At 40.8% G+C, this 21,228-nt stretch overlaps 1 protein-coding gene across 1 annotated transcript in view; it reads right to left on the bottom strand.

Moving 5' to 3' along the window:
* The window catches only part of LOC126184405 (uncharacterized), a 281,884-nt gene that overhangs the window by 165,543 nt on the left and 95,113 nt on the right, over positions 1-21,228 (bottom strand). The window lies entirely within an intron of this gene.

The following is a 21,228-nucleotide window of genomic DNA, read 5'->3' as shown; positions in this document are numbered from 1 at the left end:
CAGTATGGGTGCATGAACCAGAGACCTCTTCCAGGGCTCATACACAGCGAAGTTCGCTGAACGGTCGTTGAGGAGACACTGTTGCTACCTCCTTGGGTCATCTAGGTGGTCAATTGCTTAACAGTAGCACGTCTATTCCCCTATATACATCTCCGCCGCCGTCGTTCACCTCTGTTGTCTATGGCGCGTGGAGCACCACAATTGCCTCAATGCCGGTTCTGGATGTGCAGTATACTTTAACCACAGTGGCAAATGAACAGTTTACAAAAATAGCGATTTCGGAAATACTTCCGCTCTTGGCCCGAAAGTCAATCATCATACTCTTTTCGGCATCACATAAGTCACTCCATTTCCATATTGCGATAACAACTGCACTGTTTTCCGCATCAACACAACACTGCTGGTGGTGCCACCTGTCACCAAATGTCTGTGAGAGGTTATTTCATGTTGACGTCGAGTATAGGCGGTGGTCACATTAATGTTAAAGGATTGTGTAAAATTCTACTACCACTGTATGCGCAATATGACTAAAATGTCATTATTTCCTATCCTTCCTGGTGAGCAGTTTCAACGGCCAGCAATGTATTTTCGTTCGTTCTTACATATGCTACAAGGGTGTCATCATCTGTTACCACTGGCGGATTCTTATTTCTATTCCAAAACAATATATATCTCCAAATCTGTCAGGTGTTGCAAGTATGAAGCTAGTAATGGTTTCCCACGAATTAGCATTTCAGCATGTAACGTGTCATCTACCACTGCAGCTGTTTCCTTAGCTGGAGGAAGTGGAGCGTTCTGGTTTTCCACATATATTAATTATACAAAGAAATTAATTTTCGTTGGGAGAAGAGTAGTAGATTGAAAGAAGGAAAGTTCAATATCCCATCATTCCATTTTGCACAGCGTGGTCACCAAAGATATTAACTAAACAACGAAACTAGTCTTCGTACAACGAAGACGATGGAAGAATAGCGGAACGTTGGGGCTCAAATCCTCAACGACGATGGTATGATTATGTACCGAATACTTCCTCAGTGGGGGAAGCATGGGGAAGAAATTCGTCTGCGTCTCATTCAAAGAATCGACCTGGAAATTGCTTCAATCGATTCATGTGAACCATAGACAACCTTAATCTCAGTGGCCAGATCATTTACTCGAAATCTATTTCTCCTGGAAGCAAATCTACTATCTTAGCAGAAATAAATTATTATTCATTTAATGCATCAGACTGTGGAAGTCAAATCTATATTGGCGCTTTGCACACCTATTACCAACAAGAATGAAAAATGAAAGGAAACCGAAAACCTATTATTGACATTTTAAAGACTTCTGCAATAAATCTGTAAAACTTTACGATTGTGCACTACTGGGAAACGAAAACGTCTGAAACAAAAGCCATTCCGAAACCTGTTGTTTGTGATGACTGGAGTCGTCCCACTAACACTAATGATGATGACAGTGATTATGCAGTTACGGCATTAATTCCTCAGGGACTGAACTGGGATGAGTTAAAAACTCACCAGATATCTCCAGGGAAACTAGCAATGAAGTAATTACAAAGGCCAATAGCAAACAGTTTTTTCGTATCTAGGATTTTAGAATTGATTTTAGCCACAGTTGTGGCATTAAATCAAAAAGTGAAATCAGTCTTCCTCTATCCGCTCTTATTTTCTTGATCATTGTTGTTTAACATGCACTTGTACATTAAATGGGCATTTGTAGCTCTGGTTTGTGCGCTTCTAAATCACACGTACGAATATTGGTTCGTGTAGGTTTGCCCTACTGCCGGGCTGCTTTCTAATTAGTTCCAGAAATATCCACCGGATGGAGTTGGAGGTTACTGTGTGAGGTCTGGCCGTACAGGGCTGACTGAGAAAGATGTCACATGACAGTTCTGTTTGGAAACATCTATGTTGCAGTTTTTTGCAGTTGTGTTGTTGAACAGAAATAATATAAGTTAAAGTAGAAGAAGTTGTGAAAATCACTTTGCAGGTTTTAGCTACATATGCAGAGAATAAACGCTGAAGGGAAACCGAAAACCTATTATTGACTTTGTAAAGACTTTTGCAATAAATCTGTAAAACTTGTACAGAACATTTACGATTGTGGACTACTGGGAAACGAAAACATCTGAAACAAAAGCCATTCCGTAACCTGTTGTTTGCGAGGACTGGTGTTGTCCCACTGATACTAATGATGATGACAGTGATTATGTGGTTATGACATTAATTCCTCAGGGTTTTAACTGGGATGAGTTAATAATTCACCAGATATCTCAAGGGAAACTAGCAGTGAAGTAATTACACAGGCCAAGCGCAAATAGTTTTTCCATCCAGGATTTTAGAATTGATTTTAGCCACAGTTGTGGCACTAAACCAAGAAGTTATATCAGTCTTCCTCTATCCGCTCTTCTATTTTTAATCATTCTTGTTTAACATGGACATCTACATGAAATGTGCATTTCTATCTCTGGTTTCTGCGCTTCTAAATCACATGTACGTGGGTTGGTTCCTGTAAGTTGGCCCTATTGCCGGTCAGCTGTGTATTTAGTTCCAGAAATATCCACCAGATGGAGTTCGATATTTGAGTGTGCACTTTGGCAGTACAGGGCTCAGCAATGATGATGTCACATGATAGTTCAGTGAGGAAACATCGATGTTGTAGTTTTTTGCACTTGTGTTGTTGAACAGAAATAATATAAATTAAAGTAGAAGGAGTTGTGTAAATCACATTGATAGTTTTTACTACATATGCAGAGAATGAAGGCTGGAACGAAACCGAAAACCTATTATTGACATTGTAAAGACTTTTGCAATAAATCTGTAAAACTTTACGATTGTGGACTACCGGGAAACGAAAATGTATGAAACAAAACCCATTAAAATACATTTTGTCTGTGAGGACCGGTATTGTCCCACTGATACTAATGATGATGACAGTGATTCTGCAGTTATGGCATTAATTCCTCAGGGACTGAACTGAGATGAATTAAAAACTCACCAGATATCTCTAGGGAAACTAGCAATGAAGTAATTACACAGGCCTAGAGCAAACTGTTTTTTTGTATCTAGGATTTTAGAATTGATTTTAGCGACAGTTGTGGCGTTAAATCAAAAAGTGAAATCAGTCTAACTCTATCCACTCTTATTTTTTTGATAATTGTTGTTTAACATGAACTTGTAGATGAAATGTGCATTTGTAAGTCCGGTTTGTGCGCTTCTAAATGACACATACGAGGATTGGTTCCTGCAGGTTTGCCCTATTGCCGGTCTGCTTCCTAATTAGTTCCAGGAATATCCACCAGATGGAGTTGGAGGTTACTGTGTGAGCTCTAACCGTACAGGGCTGACTGAGGAAGATGTCACATTACAGTTCTGTTAGGAAACATCTATGTTGTAGTTTTTACACTTGTGTTGTTGAACAGAAATAATATAAGTTAAAGCAGAAGAAGCTGCTGAAATCAGCTTGATGGTTTTTGCTACATATACAGAGAATAAACGCTGAAGGGAAACCGAAAACCTATTATTGACTTTGTAAAGACTTTTACAATAAATCTGTAAAACTTGTACAAAACGTTTACGATTGTGGACTACCGGGAAACGAATTCCTCTGAAACAAAAGCCATTCCGAAACCTGTTGTTTGTGAGGACTGGTGTTGTCCCACTGATACTAATGATGATGACAGTGATTATGCGGTTATGGTATTAATTCCTTAGTGTTTAAACTGGGATGGGTTACACAGGCCAAGAACCAACTGTTTTTTTTTATATCTAGTATTTTACAATTGCTTTTAGCCACAGTTGGGGCATTGAATCAAAAAGTGAAATTAGTCTTCCTCTATCCGCTCTTATTTTTTTGATCATTGTTGTTTAATACGCACTTCAACATGAAATATGCATTTTTAACTCTGGTTTGTGCACTTCTAATTCACATGTATGAGGACTGGTTCCTGTAGGTTTGCACTATTGCCGGTCTGCTTTCTAATTAGTTCCAGGAATATCCACCAGATGGAGTTGCAGGTTACTGTGTGAACTAGGCTGTACAGGGCTGAGCGAGAATGACGTCGCTTGATAATTCAGTTAGGAAACATCTATGTTGTAGTTTTTTTCACTTGTGTTGTTGAACAGAAATTATATAAGCTAAAGTGGAAGAAGTTGCGTAAATCACTTTGATGGATTTTGCTACATATGCAAAGAATAAATGCTGAAAGGAAACCGAAAACCTATTATGGACTTTGTAAAGACTTTTACAATAAATCTGTAAAACTTGAACAGAACATTTACAATTGTGAACTACGGGGAAATGAAAACATCTGAAACAAAAGCCACTCCGAGACCTGTTGTTTGTGAGGACTGGTGTTGTACCTCTGATACTAATGACAATGACAGTGATTATGTGGGTATGGCATTAATTCCTCAGGTTTTAAACTGGGATGAGTTAATAACCCACCAGATGTCTCAAGCCGTCAAAAGAAGCTTCTGAATTACTGGCTTCCAACAGAAATGTACCGGATCAAGGAACCAAGGTTACCTTTTACCATACAACTGAAAAATTCTGGGACCCTTCTTGCTATTAAAATGGACCATCTGAGGCAAAATATCCATGATTTATAATAAATCTCTGCTGTAACTATGTAATAGGTTTAGTTCAATGGAACGTCAAGAGAAAATGACCCTTACAAGACATGATTAAACAATTTGTAGAATAAAGGTAAATACTCATCCTGTTTCAATGTGAAGAGGCAGCATTCGCCTAATTTGGGTATGAATAGGTTCTCGGATTGTTTACTAACTTGTGAAGATACTATTTCTTAAGATTTCTTCGGAATTTATTTCAGAATTTGTTTGTCACTCATAGTAAAACATTATACTCAGTTTTTTCTTAGTGTCAACTTTTTTTACCAATCGACAAGACAAAAAAAACGTAGTCTTATCACCAAAACCTCTTTTCACTCAGAAGGAGATCATTTTTAGATGTTTGCTGATAGCAAAAACATTACACACCATGTGTCACATACAAAATCTTGAAAGTCAACTCAGCTAACAACTATGCCAAATCTGATTTGGGATGCATACACTTCTGTGTAACATAAAATTTTTGTCCAAAATACTCTAGAATTTCCTTTGTCAAAATAATTATTAGTACGACATCTGTTTTTACAAACAGTGGCGATTTATGCAAAAATTATACTTTTTTATGGTTACAAAAATGCGATTTGTAAAAGAAATCTTATATATTCCTGTAGTAAAATTATGAAATATAAAAATCCACCATGTCCCAAGATTAGTTTACATATTGCAGTATTAAATTATTATATCAAGCAGAAATTTTCTTGTGAAGTTAACTGCGGTTTTTGAATTCACTGAAGACTATTGTCTGATAAACAAACAATTACATTTTTCTACAGCTCATATGACATTTGGAATTTTGGTGAGTAACTGTCATATATGGGAAAAACTGTATATATAGGAAATGAAATCCAATAAAAACCTTTAAGGTCAACAATACTTCTTAAATATAGACTTCTGTAAAATTAAATCTGTAGGATGACCAGTTTTCATAATTTTATGTTTTCATGGTTTAACTCGCACTAAAGAGGTTAATTTGGAAAAGAACAGGCTACTATTTCGTAAATACTTCAAAGTATCGCGTACCTATATAAGAGTCGTAAATCTCATACTTTACGACCTAAATCGGTATAAATGTTAGACAAATGGATGTGGTATCGTATCTTTTGGTTTTGCCTAGGATGGTGTCGTAACGACTTGTTGTTCCAGGAAGCCCTTCATTTTTCTTTTTTATACTCTCAAGTAGACAATATCGTGTTCTGCACGAAATTAGTGGACTCCTGAGGAAATGGGTCTTCCTTAATGTTTTCTAGTTGACTTTCTCGTTTCTGTGTACAGCTCAAGGCAAATTTGAAATTTGTACTAATACACGATGGTAACAAATTTAGTTCAATATCACCTGCTCCCTCAAGGGAAGTGAAAGAAGAACATAAACACCTAGTTTTGATCTTTGAGAAGATTACGTCTCATACATCAATGGATGGTTTGTCTAGACTTATGAACTTTCTCCTTGGTTAGCAAAGTGCTTCTTGTGACTCTGGAATAGCAGAGAAAAAACACATCCCAGTTGGGCCTATTGAGGCCGTGTGTAAAGGTTTTTGATAAGAACGGATCACGCTTTCCATATATAGGGAAAAATGTCTGAGCTGAAAGCGGAAAAATTACAGCAGAAATATTTGACGATCCACAAATGCCAATGCAAAGGCCCTCGTGATAAAATAAAACGTTATAAACTACACAGAGGGCATCAACCGCTTTCACCAAACTTCATCACTAAAACCCAGCGAGGTGACGAAGTGGGATGAACCAGAAGTCACAGTTAGGAGCCCAGTGGTTTGTATCTCAATCAGGCCATCCACATTTAAGTTTCCTGCATTCTTCCAAGCATAAGCTTAGACTGGAGAATGATGAGAAGAAACCTAAATGTAAATGCCCTGACTGAGATTTGAACCACTGTCCTCCTGACTGTGAGTCCTGAGTCTTCCCACATCGCCACCTCGCTGGGTTTGAGCTTTTGTCTACGGAGAGGAGTTTTCTCCTACACAGAAATATGGAAGTGATTGCGCATGCGCGCGTGTCCGTTTGTGTGCGCACGCGCGCGTGCGTGTGTGTGTGTGTGTGTGTGTGTGTGTGCTCAGCGCAAGGCGGGCTGGGGTGAAGGTAGCGGACTACGCGAAGGCGTACCTCCAGGAACGTTGGGACGCTTTGTCGTGTGTCGGACAGCCAGATGCCGGATTTACTACTGTTCCTGTTCCCTTGAACAATGTTATAGCACACAGCCATCTCTGCAGAAGCATAATACAACATGCGGCCTGTAGGACGAACCCCATGAACGAGGAACTTCGTAACTTGGTCATTTCCAACAATAGTCTATAATGACATCTACTGGGCGTGGACACAAATATGGAAAAACCAAAAGTACAACATCTTACCACGCCTAAGGCGGTGTAGGAAAATCGTTGGCTTTCTAAACAGATTCTAGTAGTCACAAACTGGCGAAATACAGGTACTGTGCGGTTTTCAGGGGAATCTTATACCATTGTTCCTGAAAAATATTGGGAACTTCAGGTAGTGATGATGGAAGCGCGTAGTGATCACGTACACTTCATTCCCAATTTGACGATGAAGGCTGCATAATGCTGAGATCTGTCACTGTGGTGGCCAGGGGAGATGCGACAACTCAATCTCTTGGTCACAAACCAGTCATGGACGATGTGAGCTGCGAACAGGAGCAATGTCTTCCTGGAACACAGCATCTATATCTTCATGATTACTTTGCTATTCACAATAAAGTTCGTGGCAGTGGGTTCAATGAACCAATTTCAAGCTGTCTCTCTAGCGTTCCACTCACAAACGGCGCACGGATAAAACGAGCACTTAATTTATCTGTGCAAGCCCTAATTTCTCTTATTTTATCGTGATGATCATTTCTACCTATGTAGGTGGGTGCCAAGAGAATTTCTTCACAATCGAAGGAGAAAACTGGTATTAAAGTTTCATGAGAAGATCCCGTCGCAACGAAGAACGCCTTTGTTTTAATGATTGCCACTCCAATTCACGTATCATGTGTGTGGCACTATACTACCTACTTGGCGATAATGCAAAACGAATTGCCCTCCATTGTACTTTTTCGATCTTATCGGCCAGTCCCATCTGATGCGCATCACGCGCCGCACAGCAATACTCCAGAATAGGGCGGACAAGCGTGGTGTAAGCAGTCTCTTTAGTAGACTTGTCACACATTCTACGTGTTCTGCCATCGAATCTCAGTCTTTGGTTGTCTGTACAAACAACATTATCTATGTGATCGTTCCAATTTAGGGTATTTATAATTATAATCCCTAAGCATTTAGTTGAATTTACAGCCTTCAGATTTGTGTGACTTACCGTGAATCGAAATTTTGCGGTTTTATTTAGTACTCATGTGAATAACTTCACACTTTGCTTTATTCAGGGTCAATTGCCACTTTTTGCACCATACAGATACCTTATCTAACTTTTTTGTAGTTCGTTTTGGTCATATGATGACTTTACAAGACGGTAAATAACAGCATCTTCTGCAAGCAATCTAAGACGACTACTGAGATTGTTTCCTTTCTGCTGAAGTTGTTTCCGGCTTTAGCCAGCCATTTGATATTCAGTGCTGGCTATTTGGGCTTGGAGATCTGGTTCTTTCCCAACACAGCTACAACAATTAACAAGTATAATACCCATCGTTTTTACAACTAACTGACTGTGTTTTACCTACCCCCTTTTAGACGGACGCCCTTTCTGTGGTTCCTTGAGGCCCACTAACCTAAAAAACCTCGCAGTCCCTTCCACACAGTCCCCACTACCTGTGTAGCAGCTTCCTGTGTGTAGTGGACTCCTGACCTATTAGTCGGAACACGGAAACCCAGCACCTGATGGCGCAGGTCAAGAAATCTGCAACCCACACCGTCACAGAACCGCCTGAGCCTCTGATTCAGACCCTCCACTCGGCTCTGCACCAAAGGACCACAGTCCATTCTATCGACGATGCTGCAGGTCACTATTGGAGAACAAATATTGTACCATGAAATGGATGTGATCACACAAAATTGACACACAATCCTTGCAGTCACTAATGCTTGGTTTTGAAATTCCACATCGGACTGCAGTTCTCTGCTTATGAAGACCCCTTCCGGGCTTTTGGTGCTGACAGTGTACTCGAGTGCGACATTGAGTTCTGCAGTGATTATTATAACTGTGGTCCTCTTCCATTTCGTCACACTCCTCTTCAGTGATCATTTGCGACAGTTACTCAACACAGACTTTCGTACTCATTGTGACTAAGAGGGCGCGTTTCTGCTCTCTTTGTATTCGGTATAAATCTTTGATCCGGTGCCTCATGAAACACGAACCACTTCAGCTACTTGGTAACAGAAGCAAATACCATAAAAACACCAACAATGTGGCCGTTTATGAATTCACTTACCTCTGACATAACACACTTACAGCTGCACACAACGCTCTTCTGACCACGACTGACACTTGCAACGTATTGAGGGCATTGCACAGGTGGCGTTCGTGATCAAATACAACAGCGCACCCAGCAGGTTTGATAGCATCTGCAGTTATGTTCAAGCATGCTTTGCATTTCTCTCAGTGCTTCCGAGTTTTTGTCCAACACCTGTATATCTACATCCATTGTCGAACCCCTGTGTATCTACATACCGACTCTGAAAACCACTATGAAATGTGTGGTAGAGGGTACATCCAACTGAACTACACTCCTGGAAATGGAAAAAAGAACACATTGACACCGGTGTGTCAGACCCACCATACTTGCTCCGGACACTGCGAGAGGGCTGTACAAGCAATGATCACACGCACGGCACAGCGGACACACCAGGAACCGCGGTGTTGGCCGTCGAATGGCGCTAGCTGCGCAGCATTTGTGCACCGCCGCCGTCAGTGTCAGCCAGTTTGCCGTGGCATACGGAGCTCCATCGCAGTCTTTAACACTGGTAGCATGCCGCGACAGCGTGGACGTGAACCGTATGTGCAGTTGACGGACTTTGAGCGAGGGCGTATAGTGGGCATGCGGGAGGCCGGGTGGACGTACCGCCGAATTGCTCAACACGTGGGGCGTGAGGTCTCCACAGTACATCGATGTTGTCGCCAGTGGTCGGCGGAAGGTGCACGTGCCCGTCGACCTGGGACCGGACCGCAGCGACGCACGGATGCACGCCAAGACCGTAGGATCCTACGCAGTGCCGTAGGGGACCGCACCGCCACTTCCCAGCAAATTAGGGACACTGTTGCTCCTGGGGTATCGGCGAGGACCATTCGCAACCGTCTCCATGAAGCTGGGCACACCGTTAGGCCGTCTTCCGCTCACGCCCCAACATCGTGCAGCCCGCCTCCAGTAGTGTCGCGACAGGCGTGAATGGAGGGACGAATGGAGACGTGTCGTCTTCAGCGATGAGAGTCGCTTCTGCCTTGGTGCCAATGATGGTCGTATGCGTGTTTGGCGCCGTGCAGGTGAGCGCCACAATCAGGACTGCATACGACCGAGGCACACAGGGCCAACACCCGGCATCATGGTGTGGGGAGCGATCTGCTACACTGGCCGTACACCACTGGTGATCGTAGAGGGGACACTGAATAGTGCACGGTACATCCAAACCGTCATCTAACCCATCGTTCTACCATTCCTAGACCGGCAAGGGAACTTGCTGTTCCAACAGGACAACGCACGTCCGCATGTATCCCGTGCCACCCAACGTGCTCTAGAAGGTGTAAGTCAACTACCCTGGCCAGCAAGATCTCCGGATCTGTCCCCCACTGAGCATGTTTGGGACTGGATGAAGCGTCGTCTCACGCGGTCTGCACGTCCAGCACGAACGCTGGTCCAACTGAGGCGCCAGGTGGAAATGGCGTGGCAAGCCGTTCCACAGGACTACATCCAGCATCTCTACGATCGTCTCCATGGGAGAATAGCAGCCTGCATTGCTGCGAAAGGTGAATATACACTGTACTAGTGCCGACATTATGCATGCTCTGTTGCCTGTGTCTATGTGCCTGTGGTTCTGTCAGTGTGATCATGTGATGTATCTGACCCCAGGAATGTGTCAATCAAGTTTCCCCTTCCTGTGACAATGAATTCACGGTGTTCTTATTTCAATTTCCAGGAGTGTAATTAGGGTTACTTCTCCTTCCATTCACGTACGGATTTCATGAAAAATTGCCATTTGTATGATTTTATAGTCGCTGGAATTAACCTAATCCTGTCCTCTCGATTGCTGTAGAGGAGTTGAAGTATATTCTAAAATTCGTCTACTAAAACTGGTTCCTGACACTTTGTATGTAGATGTCCAGTTTCTCCAGAATTTCCGTGACACTGTCCTGTAGATCAGACAGACCAGTGATCATTGCTGAGTCATTTCTCTGTATACGTTAGGTGCTCTTGTTCGTCCTATTTGGAAAGGATCACACACACTAGTGTAATATTCTAGGAAGGGTCGTATGAATGTTTTGTAAGCAGTCTCCTTTGAAGACTGAGTACATCCTAGTATTCTACTTATGAAACGAATTCTGCGATCTGCTTTGCCTACGGATGAGCAAATGATATGCAATTATTCAGTTTACAGGGTACGTATATATGACGACTCTTTACATTAATGAACACATGTTTTGTCCTATTATCGCTCAACTACATTTAAAAATATTTTCTTTCTCAGGCTACCGGCTTTTAAAGAGAAGTTCGTCCATGAAGTAGAACTGGGTTGTCCACGGAAAATGATTCTAATTTATGCAGGGTTATTACAAATGACTGAAGCGATTTCACAGCTCTACAATAACTTTATTATTTGAGATATTTTCATAATGCTTTGCACACACATACAAAAAGTTTTTTTAGGCATTCACAAATGTTCGATATGTGCCCCTTTAGTGATTCGGCAGACATCAAGCCGATAATCAAGTTCCTCCCACACTCGGCGCAGCATGTCCCCATCAATGAGTTCCAAAGCATCGTTCATGCGAGCTCGCAGTTCTGGCACGTTTCTTGGTAGAGGAGGTTTAAACACTGAATCTTTCACATAACCCCACAGAAAGAAATCGCATGGAGTTAAATCGGGAGAGCGTGGAAGCCATGACATGAATTGCTGATCATGATCCACCACGACCGATTCATCGGTTTTCCAATCTCCTGTTTAAGAAATGCCGAATATCATGATGGAAGTGCGGTGGAGCACCATCCTGTTGAAAGATGAAGTCGGCGCTGTCGGTCTCCAGTTCTGGCATGAGCCAATTTTCCGCGGGCTACGCGTGAAACTTGTCCGCACGCGTTCAACCTTTTCTTCGCTCACTGCAGGCCGACCCGTTGATTTCCCCTTACAGGGGCTTCCAGAAGCTTTAAACTGCGCATACCATCGCCGAATGGAGTTAGCAGTTGGTGGATCTTTTTTGAACTTCGTCCTGAAGTGTCGTTGCACTGTTATGACTGACCGATGTGAGTGCATTTCAAGCACGACATACGCTTTCTCGGTTCCTGTCGCCATTTTGTCTCACTGCGCTCTCGAGCGCTCTGACGGCAGAAACCTGAAGTGCGGCTTTATGAGTTTTTCTACGTATCTGTAGTTTATCGTGACCATATGTCAATGAATGGAGCTACAGTGAATTTATGAAATCGCTTCAATCATTTGTAATAGCCCTGTATATAAATCTTGCTACGCTACCTGTCAGACATTACGTTATTGTGCAAATGATTGTTGTAACTGCGACGGGAAAGGTCGTGGGGTTGAAGTGACGGAAAGTGCGGCGGGACCCGCGGAGCAGCCCGCGAACAACAGTACAACGGGAGAGGACGGACACGACCAACGAAGGACAGAACGAATAACAACAAGATCGAAACAACGGAGTCACAAGGAAACCTTACAACCACGTCCACTCGTACATGGAACATGAAAGTAAGTAACTAAGCTGTGTCCACAGACGTACGAAAGATCAGTCTCGTTGGCTGAGTGAGAGGCAGGCGCTTAAATAATCTATCAGGGCAACACCGACTCTAAAGGAAACTATTGGCGGTAGTTTACCAACACACATTGGTCTGAGAGATTTCTGCAATCAATTAATTCTGTAATTCATTACATTTCTTAACAAATAGTGTACTACTGAACTTAAACTTTCACCTGTTTTAAGGATTGACATACAGAAAAAACTTCATGGTCTAGCAGCAACAGAATTCGTGCTTCTTTACCTTATTTGTAAATCTGAGGAAATTACGTTTGTACTGGGTTGCTTTTACAACAAACTGTGAACATGTTGGTGCTCTTCTTAGGTATCTTGGTTGACTATGGGGTGAGGAGCACTGAATGTTAATGAAATATCTTGCGATTGTACACGTTGGGAGAGGTGGTGGGGGACAGAAGAAGAGGCAATAGAGAGATACTTGGTTTATCAAATAATTTTTTTTATCCTATAAAGTTTCTCCTTTCAGTTGCAAGAGGGGAATATTTATCTTTTCTAATGTGCATGTTTAGAAAAGTTTAAGCTCAGCAGTATTTTCGATGTATGAAGCTATTTTGTTTCCTGTTTAGAATTCCTTTCGTTGAAAACGACTGTAATCTAATGACTGGCAACAGTTGGACATTTACACATGTAAATTAGTTCACATTTCCAGTGACGATGTCAAACGAAAATAAATAAAAAAATAAAAGAAACGAGGTATTTGTAAGCGGTTTGGGGTAGGGTTCGATAACAAAATGGATCAAGTAAATATAGTTACTTGAATGTAAAATTTCCGAAGCTTGCGGTGGGGCAAAGCATCTTCTCATATTGATCTACGTTTGTTTGGACAAGATTCAGTAATACAGAACTATGATCTTCATTTGTACCTTTACAATAGTAAGAAAATCTTTCATCTAAATAAAACTGCAGAATCCAAAACAATACCAAACATTTTGTCCAAAAATAAGAGATTTATAGTGATAAGCACGCCCGGGCGTTTTTGCCTGCAGCAGACCTGGCGTTCGCCGTGCCTAGTTGACGTGACGTCACCAACAAGCGCCGAGGCCTTCCTTTGAGTTGGTGTTGATCAGGGGCGCCGCTATTGGCCGCTGGAACCACGTGGCGCCCTCACTCTAAATGCAGGCCATGACGCGCGCCACCACAGCTTATGGCGCGATGGAGAACAAAAGTGGGTGAACTTAACTGTTTGAGAAACTCAGCAATTCGCTTCTTCCAGTTCACGTTTTCATCAGCATATAGACCCAAAAATTTGAAGCATTCTACCCTGTTTACTGACTCCTGTTCTCGTGCCACGTCTATTGTTGATATTACTCTGTTTATTGTACAGTACTAAATATAGTGTATTTCCCCAAAAATTTAACGTGAGTCCAGTTTCAGAGAACCAGTTAATAAGCCTTATAGAAACATCATTAACAATGTCTTCTATTCCTTTCCCTTTAATGCTATTTGTTAAAACACAAGCATCATCTGCAAAAACATACCAGTTTTGCGACCAACTTCGATTCCACAAGGAACTGATGTACACAGGAACCGTAGACTACAAGGAAGGAGAGAATCACAGCACTCAGTCGAATTTCCATTACTTTTATAACTCTTGCATATGTGGAGACGGCTACTTACAGCCGAAATCTAGATATGCAAGAGTAGTAAAACCAATGGGTCGCGAATGATTGCTGCGTGTCTCTTCTTCCCTCAATTCTGCCATCATCAAGTTTGATACCTACAAAAAGTGTTATATCGAAGTATTTTTATGTGTTTATAGATTCCATTTAAGATGCGTTGATATTGTAGTTATAAAATACACCATTGTTTTCTTTTTGCGAAGTATGTAATTTTGCATTATTACCATTTCAAGCAAGTGCCAGGTGTTGAATCACTCTGAAATTCAATCAAGATACGACTGAATATCCGTGAACAGTATTTCAGGCAGCTCTTAATTGTAAATAACTACACCATCTACAAAAAGTCTGAGGTTACCGTTAATATATTCTGCACTGTCATTAATATTTAACATGAACAGCAAGGGTCCAAACACACTTCCCTGGGGCACAGGGTGTCCCAGGAGGAATGGTCAATATTGATGAAGGTCACAGGAACGATCGTTTGAAGCAAAAAACTTCATACAGACATATGCCCTATTCTGAATGACTTTCGAGACAGATCACATTTAATGTACATCGTTATTTATTTTCTGTATTCTTCAACAAATTGCCAGCTTCACTCATTTACAACAGTTAGTAAATATAACATTATCAGTTTAACAAAGTCTCAGCAAAAAATTTGATTTTAGCACATTCATCTCCAAGTATTATCGTACACGTCACATCACAGCTGATGTACGGTGTACAATCAGTGTTGGAGTATCCCAGCGCCAACTTCAGTGCATTTGGACACTCTTGGAGAACATGTTGTGTTGCCTGTCTGAGTGCCTCAGCACTTTCCCTAATGAGGGCAGCAGTGTCCATGATGCAACCATGCGGTTCATGTCTCATCCATATCAGATGTCTGAGACTTCATCCAAACTCAAAGTAAAAAATCTAACAACATAATACCTGGCGATCTTAGTGAACCAGTTAATTGGACTACTACAACCTAACCAGCGACTAGGGAAGTGCGGCTGAGAAGTTTTCTCATACGTCTGGTAAAATGTACAGGGTCTCCATAATGCTGGAAGTACATTGGAGTTCCTGAGGCCAAGAGAATGTTCTCAAGCTTTCAACATGCAAATCATTCTGTCTTGTTATTCGCTCTTCTAAACTGATTCAACCTATCAGCATTTTACCGATCGTGTCACACCAGTGATCGTAGAAAGAACTTGTAAATTGGTTTCCACTGTAGCAAATTTTCCTGCAGCTACCGGTAATTATTGAGTGTGTTGTTGATTACGTTCCATATAAACGTGTCTACAGCAGCAAAAAGTATTAATGGAAGCAAATGACGAATATCATGTAACCAGTGACAAAATTTAATTACGATGCTATTGTTGCTATTATGAAGATTGTGAAAAGGTATTGTGTAAAATGGGTAAAAGTAACCAGCGAGGGCGAGGCCACAGGCAGCTGCGACAGCGGCGCTTCCCAGGGGAGTGACACGCCAGAAGGCGACATGGCTGCTCTTTGCTCAGCGGTTGTGCGTGGGTCTGAACCCATGCCTCTCAGACAGGCGACAGACGGTGGCTGACGGTGTGATGTCGAGTCCCTCCCTGGTTCTCAGCATTTGCGGCAGCAGACAGGAACAGCAAGCCAGCAGGGCTCTGACGCCAAGTCTCACAAAGGACCCAGTGTGCCGGCAGACACAGCCTGGTCTCGAACCATAGGCTGCTGCTGGCGCTGCCCAGTCGTCTGATTGGCCAGTCTTAGAGTGATTATTGCATGTTGACGTTGAACATAGGCGGTGGCCACATTAATGTTACGGGACCGTGCAAATTTCGGAACCTGTATGCTTCCAAATCACCTACAGATTTATTCACGTATTCTTTCCACTACACTTTATAAGGACTATGAGTAAAATGTCATTATTTACTATCCTTCCTGGTGAGCAGTTTCAATGGCCAGCAATGTATTTTCGATCGTTCCTACAATGAGCTACAAGGGTGTCATCAACTATTACCACTGGCGGATTCTGATTTCTATTCCAAAACAATGTTTGCGTATATCTCCACGGCTGTCAGGTATTGCAAGTATGAAGCAAGTAATGGTTTCCCATGAATTACCCTTTCAGCACTTAACGTGTCATCTAGCACTGCAGCTGTTTCCTAGCTAGTGCAAGTGGAGCGTTCTGGTTTTGCTAAGATATAAATTATACAACGAAACTAATTTTCGTTGAGAGAAGAGCAGTAGAAAGAATGAAGGAAAGTTCAATAGTCCATCATTATGTTTTGCACAGCGTTATCAACAAAGGTATTAACTAAACAACGAAAGTAGTCTTTGTACAACGAAGACGATGGAGACAAAACGGAACGTTGGGGCTCAAATCCTCAACGACGACAGTATGATTATCTACCGAATACTTCCTCAGTTGGAGAAGGATGGAGAAGAAATTCATCTGCGTCTCACTCAAAGAATCGACCTGTAAATGCCTTTCATCGATTCAAGTGAACCATAGACAACCTTAATCTCAGCGGCCAGATCATGTACTCGGAATCTATTTCTACTGAAAGCAAATCTACTATCTTAGCAGAAATAAATTATTATTCATTTAATGCATCAGTCTGAAGAGGTCAAATATATATTGGCGCCTTGCACACCTATTATCAACAATAATAACTGATACAACAGTTTAAGATACTCAGGGAAACTAGCAGTGAAGTAATTACACAGGCCCAGAACAAACTTCTACATGAAACGTGCATTTGTAACTCTGGTTTGTGAACATCTAAATCACATGTACGAGGATTGGTTCCTGTAGGTTTGCCCTATTGCCGGTCTGCTTTCTAATTAGTTCCAGGAATATCCACCAGATGGAGTTGCAGGTTACAGTGTGAACTAGGCCATACAGGGCTGAGCGAGAATGACGTCGCTTGATAGTTCAGATACGAAATATCTATCTTGTAGTTTTTTGCACGTGTGTTGTTGAACAGAAATAATATAAGTTAAAGTAGAAGAAGTTGCGTAAATCGGCTTGATGGTTTTTGCTTCATATGCAGAGAATAAACGCTGATAGGAAACCGAAAACCTATTATTGACTTTGTAAAGACTTTTGCAATAAATCTGTAAAACTTGTACACGACATTTACGATTGTGATCTACCAGGAAACGACAACGTCTCAAACAAAAGCCATTCCGATATGTGTTGTTTGTGAGGACAGGTGTTGTCCCACTGATACTAATGATGATGACAGTGATTATGAGGGTATGGCATTAATTCCTCAGGGTTTAAACTGGTATGAGCTAATAACTCACCACAGATTTCAACAGAAACGAGCAATGGTGTAATCACACAGGCCAAGAACAAACTGTTTTTTTTTTTTATACCTAGGATTTTAGAATTGATTCTAGCCACGGTTGGGACGTTGAATCAAAAATTGAAATCAGTCTTCCACTATCCACTCTTATTTTTTTGATCATTGTTGTTTAACATGCACTTCTACATCAAATGTGCATTTGTAACTCTATTTTGTGCGCTTATAAATCACATGTACGAGGACTGGTTCCTGTAGGTTTGCCCTATTGCAGGTCTGCTTTCTAATTAGTACCAGGAGTATCCAACAGATGGGGTTGGAGGTTACTGTGTGAGCTCTGGCCATACAGGGCTGTGCGAGAATGACGTCGCATGATAAATCAGTTTGGAAACATCTATGCTGTAGTTTTTGCACTTGTGTTGTTGAACAGAAATGATATAAGTTAAAGTAGAAGAAGTTGCGTAAATCACCTTGATGGTTTTTCCTACATATGCAAAGTCAAATGACGAAAGGAAACCGAAAACCTATTATTGACTTTGTAAAGACTTTTGCAATAAATCTGTAGAACTTGTACAGAACATTTACGATTGTGGACTACCGGGAAACGAAAACGTCTGAAACAAAAGCCACTCCAAAACCTGTTGTTTGTGAGGACTAGTTTTGTCCCTCTGATACTAATGACAATGACAGTGATTATGTGGGTACGGCATTAATTCCTCAGGTTTTAAACTGGCAAGAGTTAATAACCCATCAGAGATCTCAAGCCGTCTAAAGAAGCTTCTGATTTACTGGCTTCCAACAAAAATGTACCGGATCAAGGAACCAAGGCTACCTTTTGCCATACAACAGAAAAAGTCTGGTACCCTTCTTGCTATTGAAATGGACCATCTGACGCAAAATATCCCCGATGAGCCAGTCCAATTATAAAAAATCTCTGCTGTAACTATGTAACAGGTTTAGTTCAACGGAACGTCATGAGAAAATGACTCTTTCAAGATATGATTAAACAATTTGTAGAGGAAAGGTAAATACTCATCTTGTTTCAAATTGAAGAGGCAGCATTCGCCTAATTTTGGTATGAATAGGTTCTCAGATTGTTTACTAGCTTGTGAAGATACTATTTCTTAAGATTTCTTCGGGATTTATTTCAGACTTTGTTTGTCATTCATAGTAAAACATAATACACAGCTTTTTATTAGTGTCAACTTTTTTTTACCAATCAACAAAACAAAAAAAACGTAGCCTCATCACCAAAACCTCTTTTCACTCAGAAGGAGCTCATTTTCAGATCATTGCTGATAACAAAAACATTACACACCATGCGTCACATACAAAATCTTGAAAGTCAACTCAGCTAACAACTATGCCCAATTTGATTTGGGATGCATACAGTTCTATGTAACCCAAAATTTTTGTCGAAAATGTTCTAGAATTTCCTTTAAGGTTAACAATACCTTTTAAATATAGATTTCTGTAAAGCGAAATCTGTAGGATGACCAGTTTTCATGATGTTATGTCTTCATGGTGTAACCCACACTAACGACGTAAACTTGAAAAAAAACAGGCTACTATTTCGTAAATACTTCAAAGTATCGTGTACCTATATAAGAGTCGTATGTCTCATACTTTACGATCTAAATCGGAATAAATGTTAAACAAATGGATGTGGAATCGTATCTTTCGGTTTTGCCCTAGGCTGGTGTTGTAACGACCTGTTGATCCAGGAAGCCCTTCATTTTTATTTTTTATACTGTCAAGAAGACAATCTCGTGGTTTGCACGAAATTAGTGGACTCCTAGGGAAATGGGTCTTCCTGATTGTTTTCTAGTTGATTTTCTTGTTTCTGTGCACAGCTCAAGGCAAGTTTGAAATTTGTACTAATACACAATGGTAACGAATTTAGTTCAATATCAGCTGCTCCGTCAAGGGAAATGAAAGAAGAAGATATAACCGTAGTTTTGATCTTTGAGAAGATTAAGTCTCATCAACATATATGGGTGGTTTGTCTAGAATTATGAACGGTAAACTTTCTCCTTGGTTTGCAATGTGATTCTTGTGACTCTGGAATAGCAGAGACAAAAAACATCACAGTGTTTAAAAAGATCGGCCAAAGAGAGAAAACATGTACGGAGGGAGGAAGAATGTCATTAACGACCCCTTAGCTGAATGAGGGAAAATCATTTGTCGTCCACTGCATATCAAGTTGGGCCTTTTGAAGCAGTTTGTAAAGGCTTTTGATAAGAATGGGTCACGCTTTGCATATATAGGGAAAAATGTCTGAGCTGAGAACGGAAAAATTCAAGCAGAAATATTTGACTATCCACAAATAAGGCAACTCTGCAATATGAAAACTGTCGAGGAACGCTACCAAAGAAGATCGGATATGCCCGTGATTGCAGTTTACTGCTCGAATTTATAAAATGGAACGCTCCATAGTACATTCAATAATGTCATGGAAAAGAAGCTTCCTAAATGTTCAGGAACTGGAGGTTATCATCAATGACTTTTTTATTTAGAATAGAATTATATTTATATAATACAGTACTAAAACTATTGTTCCATTTTTTATCCATGGACTTATATTAAAACAGTATAACATATATTTCACTAAAATCATGTATTTTAGAATTTTTAGCTCCTTGGCAAATATTAATCAATTGTATGAATTCATCCATTGTCGAAGCCCTGTATATCTACAAACTCTGTATATCTGCAAACCACTATGAAATGTACGGCAGAGGGTACTTCCAACTGAACTAAATACCGTTTCTTCTCCTTCCATAAACGTACGGACTGCGTGAAATATAACTGTTTGTACGCCTTTATACGCGATGCAGTTAACCTAATCCTGTCCTCTCGATCCTTGTAAGGGCTTTGTAGTATATTCCAAAATTCGTCTACTAAAACTGTCCTGCTCATCAGACGAACCTGTGATCATTGCTGTGTCATTTCTCTCTATACGTTCAGTACTCTAGTTCATCCTATTTGGAAAGGATCACACACACTATTGCAATATTCTAGGAAGTGTCGTATGAGTGTTGTGTAAGCAGTCTCCTTTGAAGGCGGAGTACTTCCTAGTATTCTACCAATGAAACGAATTCTGAAATCTTCTATGCCTATGGCTGAGCAAATGATATGGAATTATTCAGTTAACAGGGTACGTATATATGACGACTGTTTACATTAATGAACACATTATCTTTTGTCCTACTCACCCAACTACATTTAAAAATATTTTCTATCTGAGGCTACCGGGTTTTAAAGAGAAGCTCGCCAATGTAGCAGATGTGGGTTGTCCAGGGAAAATGATTCTAATTTATATTTAAATCTTGCTGCGCTACCAGTCAGACATAGTACGTTATTGTGCAAATAATCAAAAAATGCTTTGCAGCGTATTGAACTCCTTTGTGAGTCACTGAAAGCTTTAATAATGGGTAATAAAGATCACTTTTTCCTCTAGTGTTACAAGTGAGTAAATCACTATTCTTCTCAAATTGTGGTGGATTATTTAGGACGAATTTGTGACATCACAGTTAAATGCACAGCTCCTTGAAGAAGTACTTACATGACAACCGCATTTGAACATCACTTATTATTACCTATTATTCTTACTGCTCGCCATTGGGCAATCAGTACCTTATTTCTTACTGGTAATGTCCAAAGAAAATTACTACATGAGTCATTATTCAGAGTAAATACGCAAAATATGTTAGTATGTTGTTTCCAAGACTAGCAATTATACGAAGAACAAAAGGAGCTGAACTT

Source organism: Schistocerca cancellata, chromosome 4, assembly GCF_023864275.1.
Source record: "Schistocerca cancellata isolate TAMUIC-IGC-003103 chromosome 4, iqSchCanc2.1, whole genome shotgun sequence".
NCBI lineage: Eukaryota > Metazoa > Arthropoda > Insecta > Orthoptera > Acrididae > Schistocerca > Schistocerca cancellata.
Note: the sequence above shows the minus strand (reverse complement) of the source record. Positions and strands in the feature narration are given on the sequence as shown.